Source organism: Oxyura jamaicensis, chromosome 19 (assembly GCF_011077185.1).
Source record: "Oxyura jamaicensis isolate SHBP4307 breed ruddy duck chromosome 19, BPBGC_Ojam_1.0, whole genome shotgun sequence".
NCBI classification, from domain to species: domain Eukaryota; kingdom Metazoa; phylum Chordata; class Aves; order Anseriformes; family Anatidae; genus Oxyura; species Oxyura jamaicensis.
The window spans coordinates 7,703,010-7,725,578 of NC_048911.1; the positions used below are offsets into that span (position 1 = coordinate 7,703,010).

The 22,569-nt window shown below is 40.6% G+C and overlaps 1 protein-coding gene across 1 annotated transcript in view; it reads right to left on the reverse strand.

Annotated features, from left to right (window-relative positions):
- Positions 1-22,569, reverse strand: part of LOC118176196 (transmembrane protein 211-like) — a 63,242-nt gene that overhangs the window by 6,458 nt on the left and 34,215 nt on the right. The gene's annotated exons all lie outside the window — the stretch shown is intronic.

Genomic DNA, 22,569 nt, shown 5'->3' on the forward strand with positions numbered 1-22,569 from the left:
AATGTTTTCCTCTTAAAAAAAAAAAAAAAACTACATGAATTTGCCAATTTCTAAATAAAATAACTTTTATTATCAGGAACAGGTTATCATTAGAGTCCTTTGTATGGGAAAGAGAGCATTCTATACAAAAAGCTGTCAATTATAATTGGAAATAATACTGAATTAGTATCACTGCTACTCAGGGAAAAGCAGCATTTTCTGCTATTTTAAAATACAATAAATTTTAATTCTTTGTCATTGCACAGGTTCATTCATTTCATTAATCTTCTGAAGTACTATTTAAGTATTTAAATCAATCACAATGTATTTTCCTGTTAATTTTAAACCAAAACAAAGTAATGCAGTTCTCTAGAGTATGTGCAGAGGGCACTAATGTACAACTGTCTTAAATACCATGCACAAAAAAATGGCCATTTCCATTTCCACTTCTTTCCCCAGTTTTCAAGATATGAGTTTTCAAGATATGAAACAATTTAACAGCTTTGTGTATCGTGAGGCAGGAGTGTGAAATCTTGGTTAAGATTATGTGTATCCTTCTATACTAATGTTTTAACTCTGAAAAGATCTGGAGACAGAAATCCAGACATGGTCCACAGATATAAAGATCAAAAAGAACCATGGAGGGGGTATTGTTTTATTTTATTGTATTTGTTAATGTGTTTAAATGATGTGTAACAATGATTACTAGTAGTAAAAAATGCTGTGTGCCTGAATTATCTTCCTGGAATTACCTGCTGTAAGAAGATTATTTGGTCTCAGAAGTTTAATTTGCTTACTTTAGGAGTAAATTATATTCATGATACTTGTGACTGTGATGGTTTAATTGCAAGAGTGTAGGACTTCTCATCAATCATGAGAGTTAGGGCTGAATCGTATGCCAGTAAGGGTATTCTTCCAAACGTGTTACAGATTACTTTACCATCTTATCTATTCCTGGAACATTTTTATTGACTAAACGCAATCTACCAAAGCATCTGTACTTTCTCACTCATCTCATCACAAAGTTTCCTCTTACATATAATCCATTTTCTCTCTACTTAAAGCTGGCAATTCTTCTTAGGCACACTCAGTTGACTTTGAGTAACATTTCCTCAGGTTTATACAGTGTCCTCTAATAATTTCATTAGCTCCTCTTAAGCTTTTTCTTTATGTTAATTTGATTTTATTAATATAATTTTAAATAAGAAGGTAGATGCTGATCCAAAGCCACAGACACCCTAACACAAAGCCAGACATACAGCTAATATCTGAGCTTCACTGAGAAAAACCTTTAACCAGTAAATCAGCCAGAAATCTTCAAAGGCATCATCTCTTTTCCTACTGCACTGGCTAGGCTACTCTCAGTAATTTCCAGCACTCTTCCTTAGCAAGTATTTTTATAGCATGCCTGAAGGGTCACTACATTTAGGATATTTTGTATGTACATAGTGCAAGTTCCCCTGTACAAAAATGAGATATATTTAAGACTTTTCTACCAACTGGAAGCCTTAAGACAATGCTAAATAAAATCCAAGGTCACAATTGTTGTTCTCCATGGTAATAGCTGCATGTGAATGTACAAGCAGAAACAAGAGGCATTTTGGGGCTATCCACAGATTAGCAATTTTCTTTGGCTACTTCAGAAAAGGAGGAATTACCTAGACTAAATTTGGTGAAAGCTGAAATACATGTAAGATCAGCAGGCCTCATTTTAAATGTCAATTAAGTATAAATAAAATGGTTGGAAAAGTGATTTATTAAAGATAAAACTAAAGCAGACACAATCTTGCTGTTATGGAAACAAAACATTTGAGGGGTGAGGCAAACAGGGACCACCATTAAATGCCATTCTCGTCTTCAGAACTAGCAGGTGCGAGTCAGGTACCCGTAATTCAAACTCTTGAAAACAGCCTTAGCAATTGTTTTCTCCAAAGAAAGCAAAATTGAAGCTAGGGAAAAGTGATAATAATATCCATATACTTGGTGTCAAAATGACGCTGTCTTCCTCTGAACAAAGACCTGGAACTAGTTATAACGATACAGTCACTTCTAACATATTACAGTTTAGCTCTTCTCCTTTTAAAGAATTATTCCATTGGCTTCATTTCAGTCAAACGTGTTGTGATTTGAAGAACATGTATCAGTCCTGGACTGCTGCCAAATAAGTAGATTATACCAGTTCTTTTTCTAGCTTTTCTAAATGGTGCAATTCACAAGTTAGCACTTCGCAGCTATAAAATAAATGTGGTTATAAAGAAAGCTACATAGCAAGTCTAAATCCTTTCTTAGCTAACAAAGGATATGTACTGGTTTGTACAATGTTTCAGTCTGTGTATAAATAAATGCTAAGTATGTTACTACAGCTCACAGGCTGAGGTACTGCATCAGATATAGTAACTTTTATTTTTATATATGTATATATATGCAAAACTACTGAGAGATATATGTATGTAAAAAGCTGGACAATATTACTATAGCGTTTCAGTTTATCTGTATTTAGCTGAGGTGGAACAGGAAGAGGTTATTTTAAATAAAACTAACACCGAAATAAGAGTGCCCACACACCTTTTTTGCAGAAATCTTTTTAGTACCACTTAAATACCCCACTCAAGTTCTGTTGGCATAGCTTCCTCATGCAGACAGGCCCTTAGTGCACAAACAGCCTGTTACAGAAAAGTGTAGCTAAATCTACCCCACATTTTAACTGAAGGAAGTGGAATCTAACTACCCAGACTTTGGAAAAGAAATTCTCTGAAGACAACATAGAGGTAATTGGCCTTGGTAATTGCTGCATTAGCTACAAGTTTATTAAGGGCCTCAAAAGAAAATGCCATCCCAGTGACCTTTGAGGTTGCATTTTGCTGCATGTTTTCTACATGAGAACAAATGATGAAACTTCACTATTTCTGCCAAGTGAGTGGTAGCTATGGTGAAGATTTATTGTTGTAATCTGGTAATCTATGGGCCTAATCATGCAGTTATAGAGTTGCGTGCCATTTACTCAAAAAGCCTGAAATGATCTAGCACTGTGTGGACTATGGTGAAGGAGTGCATTTTGTCATCAGCAAGGTTAGAAGATATACAGCCTATTTAGCAGACTGTAAAAGGGAGAGACAAGAGCTAGCGGTTCTCAGAATAGCAGATTGTTACACAGAATTTTACAAGGCTCAGAGAGTTAAGAAATGGGGACTGTCGGATGCACTCTAATTTGGAAGCCATTACGATTTTCCTATTTTTTTAATTGCTTCAATAATTATTTATATTTTCTATTTAATTTATTGGAAATTGTGTAAGTCATGCTCACTTCATCTCTTTTCAGAACACCAAACACAGAAGCAGAGTAATAATATAATATTGACACATTTAAGTGTTGGATACTTTAGATGAGAGCAGCATGCTCAAGATGTATTGTGCCTGCAATGTGCCTGCATTCCCTTATCTATGTTTAATTTTATTCAACGATTAAGAAGTGCTAATAAAAAATGCATATTTCAGTTGCTCTATTTTAGGTAAACATAATATGGTACATATTTTCTAAGCAATGCACATTGGTTAGCTGCTCAGCTCCATTTCTACCGATAGAAATAAAGGTGGCAAATGCTTTGCTTCTCTTAACCTATCCATGCCAGAACTAGCATGCTGTCCAGCACAGGCAGGGAATTAAATTGATAACTGAAAATTTAATCAATACTTCTTCTTGTGATCTTTTGGTTAAGAATAAGTGCAGCTTCAACTCACCATCCAATGCGTTCCCTAGCAAGAATAGTATCAGCCTGGGTCCATGTGCAGCTGGAAGCAGTGAGGGAGCGGACACGTCCCCTTGTAGCATATTGTCTCTCCCAAGGAGCCAGCTTGCCTGGGAAGGGGAGATTCTGCACAGCCTACATGCAGCAGGTCTTGGCTCCTGCTCTGGCTGTCAATTCCAAGTTCTTAAATAGCTATTTAGAACAGGGAATGAGGTCCAAAAGATGGGCAGTGATGCGTAGATCACCTGAAATGTCACGATTCGACGTGACACATTTGCTCCCTTCTCTTCCCAACCTGATCAGACCTCATAGGTCTGTTTTAAATCAATTTTTTCACCTCTCCCAAGACTCACCATTTAAGCAGAGCAGACACTCATGAAAACAGATTTATAATGAAGCTGGTAGCCATTAAATGCTAGCCTTACATCAGAGGTGACCTTATTGTAAAGGCATTGTACAGAGAATTTATTTTGACTTTGCACATTCTATATCTTGTCACCCACATCACTGAGATGCACGATGTGGCAGCTGAGTCAGTGGTAGCAGGAGGCCTGATGCCTGAGAGTAATGCTCATATCTCACTTCGTTACAGTTGCACTTTACATCCCAACAGTCTTCAAGCCTCAGGGATATTGCATTCATTACCTCTTTCAGAGACATGTATTTTACATAAGTGGCTGAATAGTGATTAGTATCCCTGACAGAACAGCATTTTATATGGAATGCAACCATGAAAAATACATTCTTAAAACAAAAAAGGCATCCTAGATCCTTCTTCTAATTGATTTAAGCTACAAAGATCAGCTTCCATTTTCCCAGGACACAAGAGTTGCCAGAAAGACACAAATTGCATGTTTTCGTACCTTATAATAAAAACTCTTTGACAGGGGGTCGAAACTAGTGTTTTCTGTTTCTCAGACATCCTAGTCCTGTGAATCTCATCACTCAGCAGAAGTACATGTACTGCCACCTGATCATAAAAAACAGTTCTGTAACAACCCTCATTTCATGCTACTGATTCCAGCACACTATAAATCAGCAGCACCACAAGGAGTGCTGGAAATAATTGTCTTCTCCAGAGCTCCCCTCTTTTTACAGCCCAGGTGCCACAGCTGTAGCCATATGGTTGGCTACGTCCTACTGAAGTTGGTTATAGCTGCACCTCCAACGGTAAATTCTACCTGCGTACTTGGAAGGTTTTTTTTTTTTTTTTTTTTTGGAATGCTGCAAACCTGAGAAGTGCAGCTTGTATCAATGCAGCGGTTTTCCTAATCTTTAAAACTGTTATAAAAATAATCACCTGTGGCTTAACCCTAGATGCTCTGCAGATAGGAAATGGGAATGCAACTGCTATTTCACTGAAAGCAGTCCGGTAACTCTGCAGGTCATCCCAGGTCTGATCCTCAGACAAGTCTGCCAGCATGCTGCACGCTGACCTGTCCTTCTTCAGTCAATGCACGCTCTTTTTACTGTCCAGCTTTTTCTGAGCAGAGGTTGCCTGTACTGATTGCCACCTGTGCAAATGAATTAATGCTAACATTTTGGCTCCAGCCCTCCAGGCTCTTTACCTCCCACTGCAGACATAATTTATAGGTACCTGAGCAAGTCAGTAGGTACCTGAGCAAGTCATTGGTTGCAATGGGCCCTGCCAACTATGACATTTTGCAATTCTGTTGTGCTTAAAGAAGCCGCTTCTGGCTCATGTCCCTTCTCTGCTGCATGGAGCAAGAAGCCCATTGTTGACTGATGTGTGCTTCAGCTCCCAACTCATAAACATACACATTTAACTTTAGGTCATAGTAAAAGAAAAGAAGTATTTGAGTTCTGAGGCAGAGATACTTAGGTTAGAAAAATAATATAGAAATCCACAGTAGTGATAGAAATGCCCCAAATGACTAGCTAAATAAAAGTGATTTGGGATATCTGACCATTTTTATCAGGTTGGGTCTGCTGCACAATTTTCTATCTTCAATTATACCGAAAGGACCCATGCTTCCTCCTTCATTAATGCATTTGAAGGATTTAATGAGTTACTTCATCAGGTTAATAAATCCCTTCAATAACTTTATTACACTTTGATACAATTATTCAAGTGGTTCAGCTAACAAATGATCATCATTTATACTTCTTGACAGAATAACTTAGTTAATATATTTGGACCATGAAATACAAAATCTATAAATAAACTATGAGGATGATTGAATCCCCTCTTTGTGCAGGAGGTTTTTTTAATATCTCCAGTTAAGGTAGCACTGAAAATCCTCCGTCTCTTGTGCCAGTAACTTCAGGCAAATGCTAAGAAGAACTGCAGGAGGCTGGTGCCTCCTAGCAGTATTCTGCATCCTGCTGAGTGCTTAGGAAGAAGGTGAGCTGCCGCAGGACTCTATAGGCAGATCTCTTAAAAATGCATTAGAAGGGACATAGCCTGTATTTTTTTTTAAACACTTTATCAGGTTTAAAATCCAGCTTCATAAAGGCTGTTCCATTTCTTAAGGTTAACATATTTAGCTAATTTTGACAAGGCTCAATGACACCATCAGAAAATAACATTATATCCTAGAAATTATTTTAAAACTAAATTGAATTGGTTGCCATGCCATTTTTTTTTCTTTGTGGCATCATAGTAAATGATGGCACCAATAGAATAACCTAAGGGGCAAGGATGTTTTCAGAATCTTGAACCTTTGATTGGCCAGTAGTATTACAGTTTCCTATTTCCAGAGTAATAATATTTATGGTAGGTAGACTGCAAGAATGGAACTATTCCATTTATTTACTTTACTTGATAGCCACCTCTGGCAAGAACAAATTTCCCATTAATCACCATCTTATCTCTGTAAGAAACAGTTACTCTCAAGGACATCTGTATTATTCCCTTTGTTTTATTAATACAGAGAATAGCACTGCTATGGATCTTCTGACATTGAAATGTATTTATTTTCTATACTTTCTTTTTTAAGGGGAGCTGAAATGTTTAAGTAAAACAAGCATTGATCTTTCTTAATAAACAAACTACTTAAGACCCCGATCATAGAGAGGGACATGTGCACTGGAAATCTGTGTATATTTGTATGTAAAGAAGCTGCAAATCACTCTCATTCTCTGTTTTATTTTTATCTGCTGAAATTTCAGTTATGAATTCTCAGTTTCTCCTGGGAGTGCAGATGACCTTGTTAACATGTGAGCGCCAGAAATGCAGTGCCCTCCAGTCCAGCAGGTCAGGGAAGTGAAGCTAATTTCTAAGCTCAGTCTTTAGCTTGTAATAAAAAATATATATATATTTCTCTTCCCTTTCACTTGGTCTTTAGTTAGCATTTTTTAAGTGAGATATTATGTCGAGCTACAGACTGATTTGTTTTTCTAATTTTTCAAGAATATTGCATCGTATATTTTGATCTTTAAAAAATAAATCAATATAAGCCCATCAGGGAACAATATTACACAGACAAATTCTCTTTCATGTGAGAAAAGCATTAGTGGAAATTCTTCTATGAGACAAGATTTGTGGAAGTTTATCCCTGTCAGCAGGTTTGGTTCTGTTCATTTTCCTAAAACAAAAGATGATTGCAGATGAGCACAGGTCTCAGGTCAGCTGGGAAGGACCGAAACTCTTCCTCTAGCAGCACGCTAACTTCTGTGCAATCTGCGTTGAAATAATGGAGCCACGGTTTCCCATTTCCTTTCATTTTGGTTCCAAGTGCCCTGCAGAGCTCAGAGTGGCAGGGCCACTCAAGCACTGTGATTGCAGAGGAGACGCAGGCAGCATTTAACAGCTGCTTTCCTGTGCAGCCACCTCTCAGCTCAGTCTCAGCAAGCGATAACTGTTGGCAGCAGGATCTGCTGATGCTCACGTGTGTTAGACAGAGCAAAGTAAAAGGTCCTGCTGCCAGCCAGCCCTGGGACACCTTTCTCTCCATCTGTCTCAGCTCAGGACACAGAAAACAGCCTTGCATTGGCTGTTCTCATCAGTGCCTGCTGAAATGTGTCTGTCTGCCCTGCAGGCCTGAGTCTCCTTTCCATGGAAAGCAGAACCTGAAGATGGAGGAAAGGAAAGAAAGAAAAGAACTGCTCCATGATCTGCAGGGCACAATGGCTCCTCTTCAGAAGTGATGTGCTTGTCAGGCAGGAGATGCACCCCATGGCCCAAAAGCCATTCATCTATCTTGCAGTAGCACAAGCCTTGTGCAGTACCAGAATTAGGTAGTTTTGCTAGTGCAAAGGAGTTCTGTTCACTTTCATTTGCTATTTAATTAGGTGTCCAATACCATACGATGGCAAGAGACACTTCCTTTGATGGGATGAGCCACCTAATTGTCAGCTGAACACGCTGTCGCGCCAGCCTCCTAAATCCATGGGCTGCTCACACAGCAATTACTCTGGAGTCTGTCAAATGTGATTTAACCAGTAATTTGCCTGCAAAGTGAAAGCTGTTGTTTCCAGTATAGTAAAGGTTTCTACCCTCTGCCCTGCCCCTGTGTCACAGCTGGGCCCAAGCTATGCTAGTCCTGCCAAAGATGCTGCCAATCACAGCTGTCCCCTATAGTACTTCAGCTGTGGGTAGGGTTAGCTGAGCCAGGAGAGCAGTGGGAGCGTGGCAAACCATCCAGTGAGTCTGTGCTGGAGTTTGGCAGGTTACTGAGTGTCTGTGGGGGTGTAAAGATGCTGTTGGGAGGAACGCCCATGATGCAGCTGGGTTTTCCTGGCTCTAGAGGTGAGTGCAGCCTGGCTTCAGGCATCCCTGCTCAGCTGTGCCTGCCCAGCTTCCTGCCACCCTGCTGGGAGCTGGGATCCCCATTTTGCTGCAGGCACCGGCACTGCCAGCCCTACAGCACAGCAAGGAGAAATGCCCCAGGCAGGCACTGTGTCTGGGCTGGTTAGTGTATGACAGGGGCTTCCTTCAGGGATGACAAAAATAACTCCATTGCATCTCCATCTTCTTGCATGTTTGAGTTAATAACGTTTATGGGGCAGCACAGAAAAAATTAAGTTAATTATGCCATTCATCATCTCAGGATACCAAATTACACCATAACTGAAAGAGATACAGAGAAATGTATCTAATAAACCTAGCATATTTTGCACAATTTACTTTGCATTTTCCATATGCTGCAAAAAGCACAGGACAGTATGACTTCTTAATAATCATAATGTATGTGCAGAAAGAGCAGTCCCCTGAGGACTACTGATTAATCAGGGAAATACTCATTTGTTCTGCCAGAAGTGATGTGCATCAAGGCACAGCAAATGATGAATCTTAAATGCATACAGCAGCCATCAGGGTTCAAAAGTTTCCGTTCGTTTAACTATTTTTCCCTCCAAGAAAGGAATAAGTTTCTGCACAGTGCTGGGATATAATGGCACTTGTTCCCCATCCTAATTCCTTTAGGGTTTTGTCTCATGAAGGCATAAAGAGGCCCCACGTTCATTTCAGCAGCTGTAAGTGTATGCGAGTCGACTTCCCAACTAAGAAATCACTGCTGCTTGCTTAGAGAGGGGGAGGACATAAGGTCCCCACTACAGTGTCTGATTACAGTGGAAGGGTCTTGGGAACAAGATAGAAGATTTAAAGGATTTTTCATTAGTACCCTAGAAACACTGCCCGCCCCCTAACTGCAGTGCTTCCCACACTCCATCACAGTCATATTAATTTTGTGGTTTGGCAGGGTTGTTGCCACCTTGAAGTTTGCTACCTGGTGTTTGCTAGTAACGATGTGCAACCTCTGTGCTGTACACGTATTTCTCTAGTGTTCGTTTGCAAATGAGCCACAGAGAGAACAAACTAAAAGCAGATGTGTCATACTTTTCTCTGTACGTTTGGAAGCTCAGTCGTGGAAATGTCTTTGTCAAATAAATGAATTCCAGGTCACTGGGATAAACAGATGCAATAAGATACTTGTATGCAGAAGAAAGCCATATGAAAATGTGATCCAATAACTCTTCAAGGAAATTGCTGTGTAAGAGATCCAACTTTGAGGCTTACCTCAGGCTTTTACATAACATGATAGTTAGTACTTTAAATTGGAGAAAATGTGATGGGATCTTTCAGCTTTTTTCCACTTGCTTTTTCGATTTCATGGGATCAGCAGAAAGTCAAGGGAACCAAAGCTGAACTAGAAAAAAAGCTGTGCTCTTGAATCCCTGTGCTGCCTGAGCACACAGTAGGGATTTTTTAGGTGGAGTAAGGAGTACTTGTTCCTCCTTATGGGCATCCCAGAATTGTCAGAAAATGTGGATTTTTTGTTTTCAAAATAGCATGAGAAAGAGGAACAACAGAAATAAATGGGAAGGCTGAAACGTAATTGGAAAACAGCAGATATTTAGTTTGGCTCCCGATTTTTTAATGCATTAGAGTTATGCACTCAGGAATAAAACCTCACTTTAAATGTTTTCCAATTCTAGCAGGGATTATTTACAGGAAATAAAAACAATTAAAGAATTGGAATAAAATCCTGCCTGTACTGCGTCGACAGGAATGTTGCCACTGACCTCATTAGGCCAGGTTTTGCCCCCAGATATCTACAGAGAACCACAGTTCTCTTGCAATATGACTAGCAGATTAATATTCAACAACAACAGGCATTTTCAAAGCTACAGTGACAAAGTACTTACAGTTTATCTTCCCCAACACAATCCTTTATTTTTATTTGGTTGGCCTAAAAACTCTGCTCCACAGTTTTGCCTTTTTAATGCAAGGCAGATGCTGATCCATGCTCCGTTTTAGCCTCTTTGCCCAATGTGGCCACTCCCACTTGGCTTAAGCACCTCTTGAAATTATTATTTTCCCTCCATGTTTGTTACAACATTTTTTTCCTCTGAGATATCTGCTTTTGCAGTAGCAACTTTAAGGCATTTCAAGCTACTTAAGAACTACAAAATCAACACTGTGCTCATTGATATCATGAAGAACATGCTTCTTTAACCCTGTCCTTCAAAAACCCATACGCATTTGCTGTACTTCATCAATTTGCCATATGCTTTTGCAAGGAACATTTTGCACCTGTCACCATAATACAGGAGAAATGCCAGCTTTGGAGGAGAAAACATTAACTAATTTACACAAAGCCTTAGGTGGTCTATTAGCCCTGCATAAAAACAAGAACATGTAATTACTGGATCTACAGACAAAAGTAAATTTGATTGACTACAAAGAAGGAACAAGTGGAGCAATTAACAACAAAAGGCAAATAAACTCCTTTGATTGGGAACCCAAGGCCTGGCTGAACGATGCTGATAGCACGGTATCTTTCTCTGCTGTCCCAAGAGATGTGTCCACATAAAAACTTTAACTCCATGCAAACAGTTAAACTTCTCTCAACAACAGTGCTCTGCTATATGCAACTACTGAGGACTTCTTGGGTTGCGGAAGACACAAACCCATAGCTGTATAGCCAATATGTAGTCAGTTCAGCACAGTAGTAGTCTTCTAACAGTATCTGCATCATTAATTCTGTCAAATCATTCTTTCTGCTTTGTTTTTGGACATGGCTAGCAGCTATGGTTGCTCCTCTCCGGGTGATGCTATTTTGGGAGCATAGTGTCTCTCACCACGTACATGACCAGGCAGTGCAGGAGATGCTATCCTGAAAGTGTGATCGAAGAGTTACTTCATAGGCTTAAGTTCATTAAGATACTTGTAACTGGTTAGACATGAGTGCGCTGTTAAACCTCGAATAGCAAGATCCATCCAAAAGAAAAGCATCTCCACTTTCCAGTTCCCTGGCCCCGCAGGTTAATGGCAAGTATTTTGGCAGTGCATGTGGTAAGGCAGGAAGCTGGGGTGTTTCTGTCGCAGCTTCAGTCCATGATTTGATTTAATGCTCTCTATGAGCAATTGCATCTCAGTGCTTGTAATAAGAAAATGTCATAAAAGTACCTGCTGCCTGGTCCAACATCTTTTGGCTTTGACAGTTCAAATTTACAGCTTTAATTCAGCAGTCTGGAAGCCTGGTATTCTGTACACAGTGAAGGGCTGAAGGAACATTATTTTATAAAATTACTTACCTGTGTTCAGTGACCCATGGAGGATCAAACCCCTCAGCCCTTGTACAACAACTTGCAGATAAATTTGTAGTCCAGATTGCCCAGTGCTAAATTACAAAATTAAACCCCTGGATGTCCCGACTCAAATGTTTTGCCTCCATAGAATGAAGAGTTGAACTTTCAGCAGCTTAATTGAACAAGTGCTCAACTGGATTCTCTTGGCTTCTTCTCATAAAATCCTCTCAAGCTTGATTTCTCAATCATGTATACAACAAACTGCATTTTAAAATTGTGGTCTCCTGTTCTTACACTTCTACCACTTTTTTTCCTAATAGTTATTTTGCTGAGGGATGGCAGAGCTAGAATACACAAACAATTATCAGTGAATCCATCAGCAGCACCTGCATTGCTCTTGCTGCTTTTTGGACAACTTCAGAGTAGGATGACTGAGGCTCCTTCTATGGGCAAGAGATATGGGCAGTGCAGAGGACACAGCTGCATCCATGCCATGATCTTGCGTAACCTGGGCTGAGTGTGCCACAGCTCCAGGTGTATTTGGTATTCTCCTTAAAGCCTCAACACACCACTGAGTCAGAAAAACTAGCTTCCTCTCTCCAGACTAATATCAGTAGGATTTAGAGGCTTAAATTGTGACATCTGTTGCCTGCCCCTCACACCACTTCCCTTATCAGCATTGACACAAACCATTTTTCCGGGGAATTCATCTGAGTGAGGCAGTACATTGCTGGCTTTGGGGGCAGTGCCAGGGCAGCCTGTGTCCTGGGAACAGGTCAGCTTTTGTGTGCAAGGCAGACAGCTGTTTTTATCAAGTAGTTTCTATAGCAATCATAGAATCATAGAATTGTTAACGTTGGAAAAGACCTCCAATGGTGATTATACTTTCCAGGTATTCGTGTTCATTGAAATGGTTTATAAAATACTGTTAATAAATAAATAGTGCACTGAGCACTATTATACATGTATAAGGCTGCCACAGTGAGCCTAGCACAGCCTTGGATTTCTAAAGACTGAAAGAAACTGTCAAAGAGAAATGTAAAAATTTCACCAATTTAAGAAAAGATTAGATCCTTTCTCTCAGTTCTGCATCCATATCTATGAAATCTGCGCACCTTGACCCATGAGGAGGATGCCAGGAAGGTGGGACTTGCCATGAGAACCCATAGCAGGACTTGGAGAATGCCCTTCAGAGCAAGCATGGTCCTACTATTCCTGATAAGCAGGTGAACTGGACACTTCATTGCACAGAAGCAGTAAGGCCAGATGCAAGGTGCACCTTTACGCACACGGCCTGCAGCTTGCTTTTTGCAGCAGTCACTACACAAAAACTGCACATCTGAAAAACGCATGCTCGTCCAGAGCTAAGTGCCCGCATGAAAGGCACTGACACGCACCACTTGGGAGACCCTGGACAAAACAGCTATGGGATTTCCTTTAGGAAAAGAGCCTTGTGTGGCTGTCACACATAAGACAATGTCACCCTGCTGAGCACAGTGGGTTAGGGGGAGGTGAGTAATGAAGCATTAAGCAGAGGTGAAGGGAGGCAGCACCCAGCCATTGCCCAGACCATCCCACACCACAGAGAGAGGCCAAATTTGACGCTTTTGCTCCTTTTGCAATCAAATTTGAGTCCTGCATCTCTGTTGCTGCTGTGTTCCCAGGGGTCACATTTGGGGGTGTTATAAAATGCAGGCACGCCAGCATTTCAAATGTCCCCAATCTGTGCCATATATGCAGCTGTTTAATGAGGCCTGCTGTCATTACAGCAAAATGACTCAAGGACTTTCTTAAAAAAGTTTCTTATTTATAGTGCCGTAGATTACCTTGATGGCTTTTTACTGGGAGGTGCTTTGAAATGCTATGTAAACATTATAAAATGGTCCTGAAATAATGTGAATTTAAACAGAATATAAAAAAAGAAATCATAAATCCTGGCTGGAAGAGAAAGCATTCACTGAAATCTGCTGAAATCTTCAGCAAAGTAGTATTTTTATTAAAATATTCGCTTCTAAGCTGGAGTTTTACAGGGTATATTCCACATGGGAGATAGGGTGTGTATTCAGGCAACAATTCCTGATGAAGAGATCTATGTACGAGGTGTAAAGATTAGTAAGAATTTTCACCTACAATCACAACTACCTAAAAACCATTGCAAAGCAATGTCATTATTTAGCCATAATCTTCAGAAAACAAGAGCTAATTTTTCAAGGCAGTGTCTCAATTTTTGAAGCAAATGTCAAAAACCTTTACTGATATCCATCCTCACTTTTTTTTTTTTTTTTTTTTTGTAAAATATAGACTAAACTTTAGTGTTGCGTCCCTATTTTTGTTGTTGCGTTATGTTATGGCATTAGTTTAAGTTTGTGCTTCAATCTGCCATGGAGATACGGAAAATGTGATTCGTACTGCCCTCTGTGTGTATTAGTGCAGGCTTTCTCTCACCAGATTAACAAGAGTGGAGATGAGCCCTCCATGCAGCTATAGGTACGCATCCCTGTTTGAAGAAAAATGTTTGAATTATCTACTTGGTGAAAAGAGGAGATATCCAGGACACGCTGATTTAAGTCCTCATGTTCCTACAGTGGATAATTACAGGTGGAATCTCAAATGGAAATGTATTTATCAGACTTGGACCTGCTGCCAGTGCCCTTCCCATCAAAACTCAAACAGCATCAGTAGAGTGAAGTTGTAATGAGAGAGGTTCCATTTAGCCTCTGAATCTTTTTTTTTCCTTAGGTATCCATATTTTAATGGAATTAATGTGCTTCTTAATGTAGGAGACATTTTGATGATCTTAAACACAGTCTCTAATTAAACATTCTGTAATTAAACTTCTTGGTTTATCTATGTAAAATGCCAAGGAATTAGAGTAAGCCTTATGCCTGCAGGTTAAGCCCTACTTGAACTCAAAGCCACACAGGGAAGACAGCATCTAACACCAGGTCTCATCTGATAAAGCAGTTGTGACAGCAGAAGGATGCCTGTGTACCAGAGAGCCCATGCAGCTGCAGTGGGGCAGAGCAAAGGAAAGCCCATGCATTTGTGCTGTGTCAGGGCTGATGGGCTGGACGTGCTCCCAGCCCAGCAGACCATGTGCCTCCTGGCCTGGCTCAGTTGGAAACTGCCTCTCTGGACTATTTACTCATTTACTTTTTCCGTATCCTTTGATGAGATTCCCAAATGTGATGTGGCATTTGTGAGAGATAGATGGTTTTAATCAGAAAAGACTATTTCGGAAAACATGCAGGTGACATAAGCACACTGGGTTTTGAATGTCTTCATTCTTACATGCCAACATATATTATTGCATCCCAGAAAAATACCTTCTAAATTATCACTTTAATTAATTTGTGGAGGGTCTGTCTTACAGACATATTTATACTATATTCACCTTTGTTTGCTATATCTGTAAAACATCCATTATTTTTCCATTGTGTAAGTGATCTTATTTCTGTTGCTTTCCCTGCAACACAGTGCCATGTTCGTTCCTCCTTATAAAATCTCAGAAAGAAAAGCAATTTGTAAGAATGACAGAAAAATGGCTTCTCATTTGTGTACACCCCAGCAATCTGACACACAGAAAGAGGCTCTGGTGAGTTTCACAAACCCTAATTCTCACTGAGTTTCGAGCAATCCAGATTAAAAAAAAATCACGTCAACCAATTCGATCATAAAGATTCTAATTCAGCACAGGTTAATTGAGAAGTCAGATTTCCTGCTATCACTTCTGGAGAGGAGGGAGATAAGCGAACACAATGACTCTTTATCAACAATATGGGGACTTCATTTAGGGAGAGAGCATTAGGTTACAGGCTAGAAGATTAGTAGCAATCAGACTGCTCTCAGAAAAGAAAATGCACTGGGTAATAAAGATAGAAGGCATGAAGCTGGATGCATAGAAATGAGGTTTGATGCCAAATATTACAGGTCAGATCCGAGCTATCTGTCAAGTTGGCACCGATCATTGCCAATGCACAATTATTATTATTCACCTGTGATCAGGTCATTTACCACTATCAAGTCAATGGCTCCTCCCACCTATTCCATTTGCAAATGGCATTTTAATGAAAAAAAGTCCATCTATTATCTCCCCGAGATCACTAACCATTGTATGATAGCATGAAATACATTTACTTTTTCCCAATCACCCATAAAAAGATATCTGCTGTTATTCTGTTTCTGAGACATAACCCCATAAATCTGAGTGCAGTTCTGCATTTAAAGCTGGCAGGCTTGTTTTTCCTTTTTCTTTGTGTACCATGTGTTTTCCATACCAAAAAGTGCCTGTTTTGTTGCAAGTGACAGAAGGAGAATTTAAAGGGATGCTGGAGGATCATAAAGACTCCCCTCTACCCAATCCCAGGCATGCATTCACCTTATTGTTCTGCTGACTAAAGAATTAGAAACTATTAATATTGTCTCTGCTGGCAGGTCAGAAAAATACTTATTCTGTAGTCAAGTAGATTAATCCGAAGGGGGAAATAACCCTGCAAAGCCATGCAAAAGCTGGCTGTCCCGCCAATCCATTTTCTAAACCCAGATGTTTTCAATCTGTTAAGTGTTAATCTCACAATATTTCTTTGTATGCCTACTGAAATAATTTTAACATGTTTTGAGCTATTAGAGAACTCATGCTATTAGTGCAGTTATTATTCTTTATGAAGGAGCCTTTTGAACAAAACCCTATCTGTGAGTTAGTCAGTCGGTCGTTCTCATCGAGGCATGTTAGGACCTCGTGCCATTGGCTTTTTTGATGGGCTCTGGATATTGCCCAACTTCGCCTATTCTTTTCAAAGGAGCATATAGTGCAATCAGAGGCACTGTAATACATCCTAGGTAAATTACAGATTAAACACTGGCGTTCTGTGATGAGAGCCTGAATGAGCTAAGATTTAAGCTTCAAAGAAGATGATTGAAGGGCTTGGTCCTGGGCAGATATTGAGCACTTGTTCCCTCTGCATATCAGCAGGGAATTTTGGATGCTTGGTGCCCTCCCTTGGGAGGTGATCTGAGTGAAACAGTTAAACTATAAAGCAGTTATTACAACGCTCTATCCAATGACTAATTGAGGTTCCCAGGCAGACCAGAATGAGTGGGCAGAAGTTGACGTCAGTGGAACAGTATTGCAGAGACCATGACGAGTATGTAGAATAGGTTTGCAAATGAAGGCTCTGGAATCTAGCCTTGGATTTACTCCAGCACAAACTGAGTAACTCTACAAAATGTAGTTAGTAGTTTTTCCTGAAAATTGAATTGATTTTTTTTCTTTCTTACATCCATCCATCTTGTCTTATCTTGGCATGACTTTGGTCTCCTCTGATAAAGAGCTGGTTTGAAATAAGACAGCTAAACTGTGAGTTTTAAGCTGAGACCTCTTCTGTGACAGGTGCTGATGGGCCCTGCTATCTGAGCTTGCTGTGTGAAGAATAATGGCTTGTGAAAGGAAGGTTACGAATAAGGTTATGAAACAGCTCAGGATGCCTTGCATTTCATGTCAAGGATCTTAAAGGTTATAGGAGGGCTGCAAAACTTCCCTCTGGAGCTGCTGACAGATCTGTGCCATGATTATTACCTGATTTTGATAAATCATGTTGATCTACCATTTGCAAAGGCTTCAAAATATTGTTTGTGAGTCATGGATTCCTGTGAAATACTGGATGAATTCCATATGAAACAGCTTATGCCTTCCTGTATGTCCTGCTGGCATATATACTGCACAGAAACTGGCCTTTGCCATCTGAGGGAGGGACTTTGCCCCTAGGGAGCTGCCCAGCCTTCAAAGTTGGCACTTGAAGACTTTTCTCCATTTTTATAGTGTGTGGAACCTCTTCCAGTTTTGTGAGTCTCCACAGACATCCCAGATGTCCTCAGCCATTTAGCCCCTGAATCCTTAATCAGTCCTTTTGCACAGCAAGCAGGCAGTAGACTTTGTCTGTGGGAACTGGCTAGCAGAGAATATGTGTAGCTAGCTGCAGGCGGCTGTGCTTACGCACACAGGGTGAGGGGGTTATCATTGGGTTTAAGGATGCTTCTTCCATTAGTTTGGTAGGAGATGAGGGAGAGGAATCAGTTTAAAATTAAAACGAGGATTTTTCAACTTGTCCTTAGCATTTATAGGACATCCTTTGCCTCACAGACAGATCCTCAAAGAGAAGATGGAAAGCTGTTCATTCTCATTTCTTGTGCTTTTAGTTCAGATTTTCATTGTTTATACTACTTTAAGCAAAATAACTGTTGTGGAAATGCAATCATTTAAAAAACCCAGCCTACTAAGCCTTAAACAGCAAAGACATGTCCTGCTATGTTTGTTCCTTTGTTGTTGCTATGGCATTACCACACATTTTTCCATGTAGGAAAGGAAATCCCATGGAGACCGGATAATAAAGGCTTGAATTTCCAGGGCACAGTGTCTGTCTCGCCTCTTGACCTATTTGACACCCTCTTTCACCAAACCTGCATTCACTGAATCCAAATAAACAGCCAGCCATCAAAGGAAATATTTTAAAAGGATTGCTCATGGTTAGCCTTAATGAAATATACATTGGAAAACCTGCATTTTAATCACATTTGGAGTTCTGCGTTTCAAAATGCAGGTTTTGTTTAAATACATCAGACTTGTCATTCACGGAAGTTTCCTTCCGTAGGATGCCTGCATTTAAAAGTCAAGTTAACCAAACCAAACGAATTTCCCAGGAGGCCATAACAAGCTAGACAAGCATCTCACACACTTGGTGTCTGACCTCTGTGCTCTACCAGGTGTGTCTGCCTGCTACTGCAAGTGGCTGAGTTGCTGCATGTTTATTCAACATCACCAGGTCACAACAGGGTGCTATGAGGTTTCATCAAAGTATCATCACTGCATATTGCTTGCTGGGGTAACCATGGCTTAGACCTTTCATATGGTGTGACACGAGTTTACAAAGATTATTCCTGTGTCCTAGCCAAAGTCTGCTCTGCCAAAAGCCTCTGGTCATTCTAGGTTGCACAGGATCTCTGTGCTTTGGTTTCTTTTAGAAATAGCTATTACCTGGTGTTACCTGAAATTATCCTTTGCAAATATCTTGAAATTGATGCATTAATATAAGTTCATAAAATGCTCTGGGACTTTCATCCTATGTGGTTTTTCATTCAGGCTAAGATACATGGTAGTTGTCATACTCAGTACCATTGATCTTCAACTTATTTTATTATATACATGGTTATAATTTAAGTGTCCTTTGTTGACAACAGGGAAGAGAGAACAGTTCACAACTGACTAAAGAGCAAATGCCTCAGATTCAAAATCATTCTGATGCACGGTGGCATGGTGTATTTTGGGCCATACATCTTGGCCTTCATTTGTTGTCTGTCATACACTGCTGTCATGTTTCTGTAACATAATTCAAAGGCACTGGCCTAGCAATCCTGGTATAGTAATAGTGCCTTGTATCCTGTCAGCTTTCAAAACCACATATCCATATTGCATATAGGATATTGCAGCCATAAGCCATATCCAGCCAGCACAGGTTAATCTGCCACAGGCAACATATGGCTTGTGGCCTTCCAAATTCTTTAGACAGTACAGGAAAACAAAAAGCAGCCTTGCAGACTTAATGGACTTTTAATGGGTTTGATGGATTCTGCATCAGCAGTTTCTAATGGAACAGTTAAAGAGGAAAAATTTCTTTCCCATAGAGATTCCTAGGAGAAAGTGAACTGACAGCGCAAAGGCTCCTATTTGCAACACTTTGATGCTGTGCAAGAGAACTCAATGGCAGGACTCAAAGTCTTTGGCTTCTCTGAGAAGTCATTGAATTTTCAGGGGTTAGTAACTGAGCCGTGTCTGCACCATAAGCTTGTCACGTACTGCTGCACCAGTAAACCCCATGAAGCCGATGACCTCCTTGATCAGGGCCATTTAACTCAATCCCCTAGAGCTGGTGAAGAGGGGATGCAGAAACTGAAGCTAAAAGTCTGCTCCTGTGCCCAGAGGGCAACTGTGTTTTTAGATGGGGAGTTGTTCTGCAGTGATCAAAAACAAGACAAAGGCTAAAATTCCTTTGTTGAATCCAGGCAGGCAGCAGCAATAATATATTCCTTCTAGTCACATATCTTTGTTATTTTTGCATAATCTTTTAACTTCAACTATTGATAAATAAAATGGTTTACAAATCATAAAGTAAATCACCATTCACCACTAAGCTACTATTGTGTCTTTCATTTGTAAGGCAGTTTTCAAACTTGGTTTTTAATCAGTTTGGCTGACATTTTGTTTTCCTACTTTCCCTATTTATGGGCTGTATCTTATGAATGGATATGTAAAATACTTTAATTCCAGTTGCTACAGTTTCTCAGATGCCATCACACAAAAACTTTCTCCAAGTAGCACATTCAGGTACGGAGTTTGCTCTCAGTTGTGCTGATACAAATTCAGCCATCCCTCACTGAGATCAAAAGGGCTTTCCTCAGATCTAGAACCATTATCAGTGTTTAAGAAAAAATCTGAGCAATGCTGTTCTCAGTGTGCATCACCACCTCCCAGCAGCACGCTTTAAGGATGGGGTTAACTCACTTATCCAGTGTCCTCAGCTCAGTAACTAAACCTGGTGCTTCTTGTTCCAAGGGATTATCAAGTGCATTCAGCTGTGATTTGACTGCTTTAGTAATAATACGTCAGAAACATGGCCCCATTTGTGCTGGGCAGATTTTGTAACATTTGCTTTCCAAGATTTTGGATGCACCCAGTCATTTTCAAGCTACCGTGTTGTTGGATATACTAAAACTCAGCAACTAATTAAAGCAAGTATATTAGTCCCCTTTTGATGGCAGGTGTTAACTTTTTTCCTGTGAGAGAGCAGCCTATCACTGAAGCAAACCTGCAGCTCTTAAGCCTTTGCTTGCAAAAACTGTCGCCAGATGCCAAAAATCTTGCCAATTATTACTCTCCGTTTCACAGGTTTCTCTGATCTCTGAGCTTCTGACTTCACACCTGAGTACGGAACAGACAATGTGTGAAAACAAGAGCTTTGTTGCTAAGGAGCATTTGGTATGTAATTTTGCTATTTATTTCCTTATACTAAATGATAGTTCATTTCTCAGGAAGAAATGTGTAACATGGTTCACAGCAGCTGTAGGTGAGGTGCAGTATCATGCAAAGGAGAGGGAAAGAGCAGTGCCTAAAAAATTCTGCTTCATGTTGGCTTACTCGGGTTATGGCTTGGTGGTTACCTGGACCTGGGTCACTTGGTCAGTGGCCTGTTCCTGCACTTGCACACTGTCTTGTCGGGGCCAGACCTGGTGCCAGAGCAGCAGCTGGCCCATGGGAAGCCTCAGCAGGGAGGCAGCATGGGCTCTGCCACTTGCAGGCCAAATGGGTTTCATTTTTCATCTCAGCACATGGAAATGGTATGGTTAATTTGTATGACATTGTTGTGACAACACAGAGCTGTGAAGATGATGGATGTCACAAAAGCTATTACAGGGCAGTTTGTCAAAGATGACTACAAACACAGCACAAGGCAAGAGACACAGTTTTGTGTGTGTAAATGAGGCAATTACAACCAGAGGCATGCAGGGCGCATATTTGCAAAACTACAGCTCTCTTGTTTGAAGACGTGCCTCTCAGCCACATTATGCAGGGCTTTCCAGGCTTGCCTGGTTTTGCATCCAGGCAAGGAGGAGAATAGGTGGGATCTGCACAGCCCAAATTGATGCTAGAGGCCTCGCACCACAGGGCCAACAAGTTTTGCTGGTGCTCTTCTGGACCCAGCACAACTCCTCCCTGTTTTAACCACAAAGTTCCCAAAGACCAGCCTTTCCTGGGGGGTGGGGAGCAATCCTGCACAAGGCCTTCAAGAGTGATTTATCCTTATTTAGAAAGGCATGTTATTCTAATGGCATTCCATGCAAGGCATGATACAGTTTAAATGTTCTTCACTGGTTACAAACGTGACCTTCATTAACTCGTCTTTGTGTGCCTAGATCTACAGGAACAGCTCATTGCATTTCAATTTAATTTAATTTGAATGATAATTTAAAAGTTGTTTGATGCAAATGCAACCATCTGCATCCTCGCAGCTGACACAATTTTTAAAAATGAATTTATTGGCAGGGGTGGGGGGAGTTTGATGGAGAATGGGAGCCAGGAGCCTTATGAGTACCTCTTGGAGCACCCCAGGAGCAAGCTGTGAGTGTTGGGGTAGGGAGGAAGAGGTGCTAAGTCAGGGACAGGAGCTGCTGTGGGTTCTTGAAGTTGTGCGTGGCCATATAAGCACGGAGAGATGATCACAAGTCATCAAGCAATCCCAGCTTGTGGTACTGCTTGTCATCTGAGTCACGGTAACTGCTCCTTGGACAAGTCAAGTTCTCTGCCGCCTCATAGGTGGCACTCCAGTGCCTTGGGCTGGCTCTTGCTAAGTATTTAATTTCTGTCCTCAGACTAAGAGCTCACATTCTTATAGCAGCACCTGTCGGATCTCACAGTGACTTTGATTGGAGGGAGGTTGTAGGAAAAGCTCCATCTTCTTGCTATTGGCTAAATCTAAGCTGTGCCTCTCTATTTCTCCCTTCTGCTGTGGGCTGTGCAGTCCTGGACACTCGGGAATAGTAAATAAAAAGCAGTGCTAATTGCAGTTTGTTCAGTCACTACTCAGCTGCTAAACTTTGTATAACCTGATAAAATTGAAAGCCTGACATGTTGCACCGACTCTTCTAGAACTCAGTCTGGATTGATTAGTGACTTTGTCCTAAAGTGATGTGATAAAGTGGTTTCTGTGACCATCTAAAGACCTTGAAAAGGCACTGGAGGAGCTATTTTGCTCCTAATGCTTCCTTGCTGGCAGAATTGCTCAGATAGGACAGAAGGGGA